Genomic DNA, 13,015 nt, shown 5'->3' on the forward strand with positions numbered 1-13,015 from the left:
ATAAATTAAAATCATTAGAATTTTTTTAATACTTTATTTCTTTGAGTTGGTAGTGTTTTAATTTAAATTTGTTCCTTCGATATCAATGGAAAATACTTTTTTTAATACCACCATAATACGATATATTCACGAAATTAGGACATTAGAGGGTACTTAATCCTGAAACATTTAAGTATCAAATATAAACCTAATTAAAATTGTACGTAACTCAAAAATTCAAGTCTTGAAATTTGAAGACAAAATCATAACAACGTCAATGTCTGTTCAAAATCAAACACTCTGCGTTTCTTCGTGAATATTTATGCGACGTAATAACGTCACAAAAAAAAACATGCAACAAGCTAACAATGGCAGTCGATGATGGGGGATTTCCCTACAGCGACGCAGACGAAGATCTAAATAGTAATTAGCAAATACAACTCAGCAGATGCGGCTTAGATATAAATGTAAGAAATGGGTACAAATATAATCTTTATCTCTTAGTTAAAAGATAAAATTCCTCGCATTTATTATTTATATTTTGGAATTGTTATATTTAATATTATTTAAGTAAATAAAGATAAGGTTCCATTATCTATAAGAAACAGCAACATCGCACTTTCTTTATCTGCTTAAAATTTTAATAGAATATAGTTTTCTATTCATTACTAATAAGTATTTGTGGCATATACTATTTACTAATAAATTAATATTTGCAATGTTATCTTCAGTCTGTCTACATTATTATGTATTTTAATTGTATTTTAGGTTGGAATTGAAACTATTCTAAAAGTAGATATATGCGAGAAAATATAATTACATTTTAGCGAGAAAACGCCATTACTATGAATATTAAAAGATAATATCTTCGGTGAAAATTGAATAAAGCAAGATTCGTAACTCTAATGTAAGTAATATAAGTGAGTAAGTGGGTCCGAATTACAGCGATGATACCAAACGAAATCACACTCAAAATATACGTAAATGATGAGTAAGGGGAATGGCGGGTAAGAGGGGCCGCTACGTGCCCAAGTGGCCCGCCTCCCCTCTCTCGAGCCCACCTTGCCCCGCGGATCTTGAGCACGCCAACATTGCCCAGCTCCTCTCCCTCTGTCACGTCTTTTTAAATCGAGGTGTCATTCAGCTCTTAAACTTTGTACGTTACACCTCATTAAAACTCACCAATTAAGCGAGCTCCTAGTTTCTTTAAACTTTAAACATAAAATTGCAACGGATCCTCAATTGCTCGTTCAGCAAAATGTTTTTTTAAACGTAATTAATAATAAACAGTCGAGTCAGTTAAACATAAATCATTCCGGCTCGTTAATGAATTTTATTACAGCTAACAATATCAGGAAAATAAATAAAATTTTAATAAGAGACATTCATTAATGGGATTGTAAAGGGTGGTCCCGTGGGAGCGAGTGTCAGGTCAGCTGGCGGCCGCGTCAGCCGAAACTGTTGGCAATTACCTTAAATGTGGACAACGCAGTACATTCCACAGGGAAAATTATTATTTACCGCATATCCAATTTTTGCTTCGCTCTAAATTGGAAGTTACTAGCTGCGATTACCTGAATTAATTATTGTCGTGTCCGATATCAGTTGCCCTTGACGAATTAAGTAAATGTAATTTAATTAATACAAACATTATTATAGTTTCATACTTATAAGATGACCTATGGGAAGAAAATATTGTAAAACTTGCTAGCGCTCGCGATTCTGTCTGTGCGGAAATAAAAAACTTCATTAGTAGCCTATGTGTTCTTCCTCCTTTGTGCCACTACCATATGAATATTTTATAAAATAAAATATCCGCAAATAAATTTATTATTGATAGAATATTTAACGAAACCAATTACGCATCGCAATAAACACGGGGCAATAAAATTGAGCGCTATAGTGGGTCATGATTCAGAAATTTTAAACGTATGACCATAAACGCGAGCGGCGTCCATCACGCGGATAAACGACATTATCCGTCCACTCGTTAACAGTGCCCTGTTATTCCTCGTAGCCATTTCGCTGTGAAAAATACAACAATTTAATTTAGCCTAACTTGACCACGGCCGAAAGCAAACAGCGAACGGCCGCAGCTCAACAAAAAGCGACACACATCAATTACGAGGCGGGAGTCCGTCGTACGAGCTCAGCGGCCGCCGGCCGTGTCCCTTTACGCGACAAACACGCCCGCAACTTACTCTAACTCAATTCATAATACTACGCCGCCAAGCTACATGTGACGTCGTTGAATTTTTTACATTTTGCACGTGGCCAGCGCAACATAAAGTGATACAATTCCACAGCCGGAAAAATGAAACCGCTCTACATTTTGTCAGTTTGAATTTACAATTTAGTTAAATTGCCAAACACAATATCTCGAATGTCGAATGTACGCGTGCATTAATAATTGTCAAATATTATAAACACAAACGTACAACACGTATTCTGTTTTTAAAAATTACAAACATGTATCGGAGTAGACTTTGTCATTCACTTTTTTAATTTATAGTTAGAACTGTAGTGTTCATTACAAAAATTTACACGTTACAATCAGTGACACAGTGGCTGTCCACTGTGTCACTGCTTGTCACTGCGATAAAAAAAAAAAAACAACATAATTGACCTGTGTCAATTATGTTTTTTTTTTTTTTTATCGCAGAACACCATGATATAAATATACACTACATATACTATTTCACACCATTGTCAAATTCAGGAAGGATACTTGGAACAGCATAAATAAGTTCAATCTTTAGTGATATCACTTTCACGAAGGTCAATTTTGAATCTCTCATGGTGTTCCAGTGAGGAAAAGAAGGAAATTCTCTGTTGGTTGAACAACATTAATCAATTTTAACACAGAGGCAATCATTTAGGAGGAACATGGCACGAAGCACGAGCCACACAAAGGTCGGTCACGACGCTGAACGCTGACACAGCATTTCATTTCGCCGGCCGTACTCTCTGGTTTACGCGCCTGTTCTTTGTCTTTCCGAACAAATACGCTCTTTGAAGTAACTACTTTTTCATTATTATTTCACTATATGTTATTTTATTTGTTTTAGAAAGATAATTAAAATCGTCATATCATTAAAATTTTAATTGCAATTATCTGATAGATTAAAAACTCTCTTATGCAATTTAATAACATAACACTACTTCCTAACTAATCGTTTAATATTTTCATTAAATATTTGAAAGCAAACCTTGTGTTGCAGAGAAAAGCACTAATTTATCTAGTTCAGTGGTTAATAATTTCCATAATAGAACGGGAACATGCTTCGCATACGACGAGAGCGCAATGAATATTCTACAAAGATAGGGGAACGATCTCGTCGTCTCGTGTCGCACCACCTTATCTTCTTCACAGGTCATTAGGTCTCGCAGGGGCTGCATGCCAACAGATCTGTGCAATTTGTAACAATACAGAGACGGCGCGGATGGCAAATGTTGATACCAGGGCTTACGTTGCTAGTCTCGTTAGCTCGCTCCGAGACCAAGATGCGACGTGGAATAAGTACCTAGTCGGCTGCGGCGTGCGACGAAGCGTTAGGCGACGCAATACACTAACCGCGTACGTTCTAAATGGCAGACATTAACGAAACATTATTGCTTCTCGGCTTCACCAACACTTGCTCAGTATTAATCTCTATCTCGTTCTGATGCACGCTGTCTGTTGCGCTGTACACTAGATAATTCCGAGAATAACTGGCGTTGGCTCGCCCGAGCATTGTTATATCAAAGTCGAAATGACTTATTACATTGAGACATGTAAATCGCTGACGAGCGCTTCACTCGTTTTATAAGAGGCCGCTCCGGTCGAGTTATCTCGCCACTGCAGTTGGATTTCTATAGAAGTCTGAGATGAAAGGAAATATAATTGAAGGAGCTACTTATTCCTTTCGTACACAGAACGTTACTATGCGACGAGAGTGTGAATAAAAATTCATAGCAAATTACCGTACGTTTTCATTCAATGCCCGATAAAGCGAACACAAACGAGAAAAAACGAAGTAAAAAAAAGTGGGAATGCATGTAAATGAACAAACTTTTCTGAATTACATCGTGAGCTGAATAAATAACGCCTGATCGATGTGTTGATAAGTCAATGAAAAATTTAAAGATGCTTCGAACACTCGTACAAATGAATGAATTGGATGGATGAATGTTATACAAATATTACTCTTTTTTATTTTGGACATATTCATTCTTTTATCTAAGAACAAATCAAAAGTAAATAAAGAAATAAGCGTGGTGTACGATAAAAAAATAATTATAGCGAATACATTAAATCTGGCCAGATGTGAATATGCTACTTCAGGAATGGTTACACGAGTGCTCACGAAACAATAGGCACATTTAGCCGTCTAAAAAGAGAAATGGCTTGGTGCACTTGTCATCGAAAGCCATTCGAAACACATCGGAATTACTCCATATAAGAGTTCGACATTAGTAGGTATATGTACACATCTATGTGCACGATTCTTTTGTGCGCTAGCACCCAGCGAGTGGATGAAAGCGAAACGTCGAGATGCCTTGTCACTTACTCCCCTTCTTACTAAATGCAAAAACACTGCGCCTCTTACAGAGTCAAGCCTATTGTTAAGATTGACTGCGACGCCTTTGTTTCAAAATATGCAGAGATACCAAAAATTACTAGTGTAGAAAATATTACCCGAGATGCTAATTTGGAGATTCTACCAAAATGAAAATGTTTAAATATTTTTAGCCAAAGATATAAGTTGCCAGTTTTATACCTAACGTAAAAATGTATTAATAAATAATTAAAGTGAAAGATAAAAGATATATTTCAAGTTTTACTTTTGCTATGCGTAATCAAATAAAACTTGATTTTATGTTTCGAGCCAAATTATAAGCCGAGGGGAGGGCGAAATAAAAAGTGAATAATGAATGCGGAGGCCGAATCCGGGACCGCGCGACCGTAGCAATTATTTTGTTTCGAGTGCCATCAACATGGTTCGTTCTTTCAAATTTTCATACATTAAGCAAATGTCGAGAATGCGTAATAAGGATCTAAATGTTGTAAGCCGTCGCGGGGTAGCTAAGAGCTTTCATTTAAACCCCGAGGGACCGGACAACCGGACATATTACACACGGACTTCAGTTTCAATACATTGTAATTTCGCGTACAAACATATTTTTAAATATTTATATACAATTCTCATTTGTATACTTTTGTGATCTCAGTATGTTCATATAACATCGAGTAGTCATTTGTTTACATTTTGACGTTGTTAAGAGTATATACATTAGCATGCAACTGCGCTGAAATGTCGGGAGCTCAAACAGCTTAATCGTGGTAAGAATCCCGTTTCTTACAAACAGTATATTATATACATTAGGTTGTTTAGCACTATACAATATATCGGTAATGGGTAGAAGGATAGCTTATTGAATTCAAATAGAAACATAAAACAAATACTACTACACCTCTTATCAATACTTACCATTCTTTTCTCTTGACCATTAGCTACACAAATATTTACCGTACAGAAAATATATCTTACATCACTTCAAAACTTCTTAGCGTCTCTATAGACTTTTGATCTCTTGCAAACATGTACTAGAAAATGTATGGCGCGCCATTCGCGAAGAGTAAATAAATACAAACTACAGAAACAAGTGTCGCCTATGACCGAGACTGCGTACAAAACATGCAATCCCTATGAATGATTGCCGTCTCACTGAACTCTATATGCCTCATAGCCGTATTTTTTCCCCGAATCCCTACTAAAAGGAAACGACGGCTTTATACGAAGACAATGCAAAATGAGCCATCCCACGTACGTGTAATAGTTGAATTTAGTGTGCCACTTGTAGCGAGGGTTGAACGTTTTCGTCTCCACATCGGTCGATAGTGTTGACGAACAAAATAAGCTCCCCTCCGGGCGGGAGAGTGCGGTGTCAAGAGGCTATAGGATTAAACTTAAACTGGGTTTGCCCGCAGTTTAATTATACAAAAGGTATGTACTTACTCACGTAGTACTTGCGAAAATGTTCTGTTTCTCCGACGTAACTTTGAAATGTGTTAATTATATCCTTTGCGTCGGATTCAAGTGCAAATGGAATTTCAAATTTGATTCAATAATTAACATATCGCATACCAAATTGTATGGAAAAGATGCTAATCATTTTCATTATTTATTTCACTTTATCTTTCGTTACAAATGAATATGTTTTTTAACTATTTTTTTTATTTCCTCATAATTTCAAAAATGTAAATGTCATTTTATGGTTTAAAATGTGATTGAAAAGAAATTTGATTGCAATGAAATTAAACATATCATCATTACGTCGTTGTAATCTTTTTAGATTTATAATATGGGAAATCATACAAGAATAAAACCTATATTCCCTCTTTTTATATTTTAAAATTTAGAAAAATAAGAGGTATTATTTTCAGTGCCTCTTTAAACAGTTGAATTAGTTAAGTTTTAATATTTGATATTTATAACTTTTTATCTGGGATATCTTAGTAATTACACGTAGTCACAAAATTCATGAATGTATCACGTTTTAAGAACACCCGTACACGTTCCCGTCTTTTGAAGATCACAGAATACTTCAGTTACTTTTAGAATCGTGTGATAAGCAAGAGTGTCGGAATAAAAGGATAAAATTAAACATAAGGTTAATTTCATTCGAACTTTTCTGAATCAAATTTTGAATTAAAGTGAAGGAGTTTTTAAAATAAAGAAGGATGATGTCGTATCCACTTAAGAAGCTCGTAACCTTTAATTATTTTCTAGGTTTATTTCCATGACTTCAACATAAATAAATGGTTATCTTTATTTAGTTTAGTAAGACCTTGTCTAGAGTGAACCGATCATATTCTGTTTGCAGTATAATTAACCACTTTCATTGAAGAATCCAAAACAAAATATGTGAAGAGATCTTTCCAGTGAATTAAAATGAATATGGAGATTGCTATATGTAGCAATGAGATAAGTTTAACATTACTATGAGTACTGGAATTTTAGATCGTCATAAATTGATTGCCTTAATTGTTCCTCGTATGAGTCTGTAATTTGATTTCATACAATCTCAGACGGACTGAATGAATAGCCCTGAATACTTTTGTCCACGCTCCCCTATATGACATATTTGCTTCTGTTCCACATATTACGTATGTGTTTGATCGCGTTTCATTGGAGTGATTTAATATTCAAAACACACATGGAATTAGTTTTAGGATCAAACTTTATAAGTGTTTTATTTTAAATGGAACATTCGATATGGGAAAAAAAGAATGACTGACAAAAAAAAGAAAAAACAAGAGAAAGTGTAATTATTCTAAGCATAAACGCTAGAATAATGATAAAGGCATTTAAGTACATCACCGTTAAGCTAAGTGAGAGTTCGTAAATTAAAATTAAATAAATGAATCGAGTAAATTCAAAATTCTACTATTTGCATTGCGTGCGAACGAAAATGTATAGATACAGATACCACGTTGAATAGAGCTGAAAAATCTCTATTGCTTTTTGTGGCTTGAATAAAAGAGCATCGTGAAAGACAGACAGACGAATGGATTTTTATGAGTGGCACGACATAAAGCTATTTAAATACTCCAGTACTTGAGATAACTAGAGTTCCGACAGCAACTACATAACAGCGACTAGCAAAAAATCTACAATTTTAGTTATTTATTCAATTATTTTTCTTATGTAGCAGTCTTTTGAATTCATTTTACTTGGAAGCTTGTTTTATCTAGAGCAAATTATAGTCCGGTTCAAAATAGAAATAAAAAATGTCGTTTTTAAATTTGTTATTTTAACTACAAGCAATTTTAATATCTTAAAGTTATGATTTAGTAATAGCAATTTGGTTGGTAATAATTGTTGTTTCTGTCGAAATACGAAGATCGCATAGATATTATACGTGAGTCGTTTTTGTAACAAGATAAATAAAACTTTTGAGGTTAAGAATTTGATATTAAAACGATTACAAAAGTACTATATCGTTCTGAAAAAAATACATGCACAATTAAAATTATTTTAAGCGGAATAAAACTTTTAAAATGAAACCATTATTTTACACAAAGATTTTTCTTGTTTAGCGACGTTGTTGCTAGTGCCAAATTGAGGCTTAAGTCGGGGTTGCAGTTAATTGTAATAACCTTCCGGCGTAGCGCGGGCGGGCGGGGGCAAGCGGAGGTAGGATGAGGTGCGGTAGGGCGGAAGGTCGGGAGGCGGGCGCGTGCGTTGCGCAGGCGCATCGCGGCCGGCACTCGAGCACGCGCCGCCACTCGAGCGCTCTCGAGCGGCACTCTGCGCCCGCCGCGTCGAATTGAAAAGATACCTACGCCGACACCGCACTGAATATTCGCTCACGTATCAAAACCGTAAAATGCAAATCTATGCAGTGCGGTCGTCTAGAGTGCTCGCCGGGCCCCGGCACCCGCCACGTTTCATCAAATGCAATCTGACTGAAATTATCATACACAAGTAGTTAGCGCAGTGATTGTTAAAAAGGTTGCCAATAGAAATATTCATTAAAAATATAGATCGGTCAGAGTAGTTTTAATGGTATTAATATGGCAGTCAAATTAGCAAAGAAGTCACCTGATATTTAGGAGACATACTTCAAGCGCCTATTTTGTGTACAAGAAAAGTGTTTTTCCATACAACTTGGGACATAGTCGTTTTTTGCATTATTAACGTCAATTTGGTAATATGTATTAACTACATTGTTAATATCGTAGCTTTGACTAAACTATTAGTACGTTTGTCAAAGGAACATTGCTTCCTAAACAAATATTAGTTCAATTACTTTGCAATTACCATCAGTTAGCGATATAGAACTTTGTTACGCGTCTTTGTTTGCACTGCCTATTAGTTCTCCTCTAATTCAACGAATGTGTACAAAATCTAATTACGATGTCCATCTAGCTGGCCTAATAGTTTCTCGGACACGGTAATAGAAAACGCAAACGAATGCGACGCGACACGAGATAAAGGCGGGTCAGGACGCGGCGGTCGACGTTACACCGACATACTCGCAAACATATTGAAATATACGATTTATAACGCGAACAAGCCACGTTGAAATGGATTTACCGATGCAAACCTGCTCGTCTTTGATGAGGATCTATTTTAGGACGCGCTCCGAGCGAATTGTAACATTCCAATATTCGAATCGATATATTATTATTACATTCGAATCGGAATCGATGGCGCGTTATAAAATTTATTACGTACTCGTCCAGCCGACGTTTCTTATTTGTAAACAGGCGCTTGAGCAACTTCTATCAGGGCTGCCGATAATGTTTGATGTCTCGTTAAAAATAAAATCGCTCGTAAATTGACACGAATAAAACCGTGTTACGTTAACTAATTTGTCGACTGACACGACGAGGGGCAATACCGAAATAATTTTCGACGACGTTCGACGTTATGGATAATAATTATTAAAAAAAATTTAATTAGACAAGGAGCAAGATTTTTCGTGAGTTATTTTTATCTTTCAAAAGAAAGCTATCATGACCTTATTACCTCAATGACATAATAAATCAAAGACAATTTTCTTAAATGATCTTGACTTATTATTTTGTTATTCGTCATCATAAGTGTTATGCTATTTATGTTTAATTCCATCCAAGTTTAATAAATATTTATAAATATCCGCAAAATAAATTCAAAAGCCACAATAATGTATTGGTTGGTCCTAATCGTATCTCACAGATTTAGGTGGCACGCTAAAGTTTCGTGTAATTCACTGTAGGTAGACAAAAGTCCGCAGTGTCTTTTAGGCACGCCTACTCAGTATGCAAGCGTTTTCCTACACATCCGTTATACGCGACCGCGGAAGGAGTTCTGTACACAAAATAGTGTATTTATGTTCACTTCTTTTGGAATTCTTAGTCGCTGGCGACTCTTTGTGTTGATATATTGGGGTCGAGCGCGGAAAATACGTGCTTTACCAAAGCAAAACTACAAAAAATGTTACCGATTGTGGGTTTTAAAGTGAAACAGAACAAAAGGAACTAATTTATGTACAGTGATGGGTTTTCAAATGACTTAAAATTTAAGATAATAGATTTAATATTTCAAACATGTTTTAATTATGTTAATCAAAGTATTTTAGTTGATTGTTAAAATCTACGTATGCATAAGTTACAAATCTGCTACATATCTTCTACGACAATAGACAAATATGATAGTGGAATAATTTTTGCATAATATTATTTTTACTGTTAATAAGAGTATGTGGCGAATATGTTATACATCTGCAAGAAAAAATAACTCTAAATGCAATGTCCCAGTGATTGTTTTCATTTTTATGATAATACGAAAAACTTTATAAATTAAAAAAAGCATTATTCGTACGGACAAAATAGTATAGCGGTAGCGTCTAATGAACGAGCGGATAGCGTAGTTCGAGATATTCACCGCACTAATCTCCATTTTAAGAACGGTCGTACGATTCTCGAGCCTAGGATTACGGAACTTGCGTGACACTAATCAAGTCGGAATTAAGAGTGAGCCTATATCAAGAACCGCGACGGGAGTTATAAATGAAAGGGTATTACGCGTGTTTAGTTCTACAACGATCTCGTCTGGAAATATTGACTGATTGCGCATTTTGAATATTATTTCCATAACATTACAACAATGTTTTCGTATGCAATGCAATGTAGAGCAGTTTGAATGCTTTTTCAGTTGTCGTTGTCAGCGTCACTATTTGCGTAAGACAATGTTGAAATTATATGTATGTAATCAAATACTTTTAGTGAGAAAAATAAAATAACATTATAACAATTAGCTTTTATGAATCGTAAGATAATCTAAACTTTTAAGAAGTAGGTAGCCGTTATTACATTTTGTAAAGGTTACCCTTTGTTATTTAAAGTTAGTTAAAGTTAGTCAAAGTATGATGTCAATATGATATTTATATAATCCTTTAAGAGAAGCGTGAGTCTAACACAAATCCCTCTTAGTTGTAACTTTCACTAAAGTAGTCAGTCACTTTTGATGGCTTTTAACATTGACGAGCTAAAGCGAGTTTATTGAAACTTTTATGCTTATTATCTTATCTATTTAATACGTAGTAGTGATCATCATATTAAATACAATTATTTAGTTTATAATTAGATGTACTAATTCTATAATTTATTAAAAAAAAATATTACAATTATAATTTCTGACTTAAGTATGGTTGGCGACAGGAAAGTAGTCGGCCTTATAAATTAAGCCAAGAAATTAAGGTTTATAAAACCTTGTATTCCGACCCCACAAAAGTGGAATAAGATCAGGGAGATGAAGACTAAGTAGCGATCATCGAGTTATAGAAATAAAATCATACAACTTTAACTTTAGTTATATTATTTTGTAATACAATCAAGTTTTCTTTGCTTTCCTCTTTTAATGAAACTTAAGCATGTCGAATATTATACAATTTTTGTATGTAATATGAGTGATAATAGTGTATAAAATATTGGCGAAGTTTTCTTCACGCGTATTATATTAGACTCGGAGTTTTGTTGGTTAATTGGTAAAAGAATATATTGGAAGGCATTGGTTCGGTATCAGTAAAGCGTAGTATTGAAGCTCTATGTATCCTATGTTAAGCTCCTCGTGAGCGCCTAATCCCAGCGCCTGCCTAACGCGACCGGTTAGACCCACTACGTAAATTTGTGTAATTTCGGATCTAGGCCAAGTGCCAAGGGATCGGGCCGCCTCACAGCAATAGTGATTGATATGACGCTATACCGATCTAACTTGGCTTATTCGCTCACACGAAACAGACACGAAACAAAAGGAAGTTAGTAAGTATTTTTTCTTAACCGACTTCAATATGTGAATCTCAATTCGATTTTTTTTTTGTGGTGGTGTGGCCCTTAGGAATTCTTAATTTATGTACTATTTTTTTTCCAGAAAGAGATATTCGTATCTGTGTGTCAGTTATGTAAAAATACAATAATCATTTATTTTATGCCAAACTGTGAATGAGAAATTATCTATCTATAATGGCACTTATTGAAAATAAAAACTTTTTGATTTAACCTTACAGAACTGTGGTTTTGGTTTTGATCGTTAAGCGGTCGCTTTAACTGCTTAAACAGGTATGCCGCTTCAGAGCTAATGTAAAGATTATTTTATTTATATTCCGTATTATTTTTCACGATCATAAAAAATAACTGGGAATAAATGACTCTGGAAATTGAATAAAGTCGGTAAAATTAACTGCCATTATTGTAATTGAAATGGTATTTATTAAATATCATGGAGATTATCAATATTTTAAATCGTATTGTAATAAGGACTGGTGTAACAAAATTACTGAAACATTTTACACTTTTTACTGTGTCAAGTGAAGCATAATTAAACTGAATAAACAAAATTTACGTTCGAATCTATAATTTAATTTCGTACACCTTAAATATTAATAAAACCAATTATTGAAATCGAATATACAAATTCATGTGTAAACCGTATCTGAAATCCGATGAGCCTCTTTCAGCAATATTAAGAAGGTCTAAATAAAATTGTGTGCAAAGTAACGAACAAAACCACCGTCAGTTTTGTAAATTACAATAAACCGTGAAAGAGATCGTGAGCGGAATTCGTGATGCTTCTCGAGATGACGACGATAGGCTTACAGCCGTCCTCACAGCGTACACCTCGTACACTGAGGCAATACTACAGACGGGAGCTTCGCACCTATTAACTTAACCATTTTCTTGATATAGAGATGTTATTGCTTTTCCACGATACCATTCCTGTTTTTAAATTAACACCAAACAGTCCTTTACGTTTCATATTTCATTCTAATATCACGTACTCGTTCAACAATGTTGTATTGATATAAAATACAAAAGACCATCCACGAATGCCCCCGAATAGATTAGGACACGATAACGGCGCACCGTCGGAGCAGGTCGACCTCGTTATTATTTGATAGGTCCCATGATGTAAATCCCCGCGGCACGCAACATTTTTGGCGTTTACTCATCACAATAAGAACTACATAACGCTGTATTATATTATCCGTGACGAACGACCTTACGGAG

General features: G+C 35.0%; 1 protein-coding gene across 3 annotated transcripts in view; it reads right to left on the reverse strand.

Moving 5' to 3' along the window:
• The window catches only part of LOC106718514 (RNA-binding protein Musashi homolog Rbp6), a 400,846-nt gene that overhangs the window by 131,415 nt on the left and 256,416 nt on the right, over positions 1-13,015 (reverse strand). The window lies entirely within an intron of this gene.

Source organism: Papilio machaon, chromosome 4 (assembly GCF_912999745.1).
Source record: "Papilio machaon chromosome 4, ilPapMach1.1, whole genome shotgun sequence".
Lineage (NCBI taxonomy): Eukaryota > Metazoa > Arthropoda > Insecta > Lepidoptera > Papilionidae > Papilio > Papilio machaon.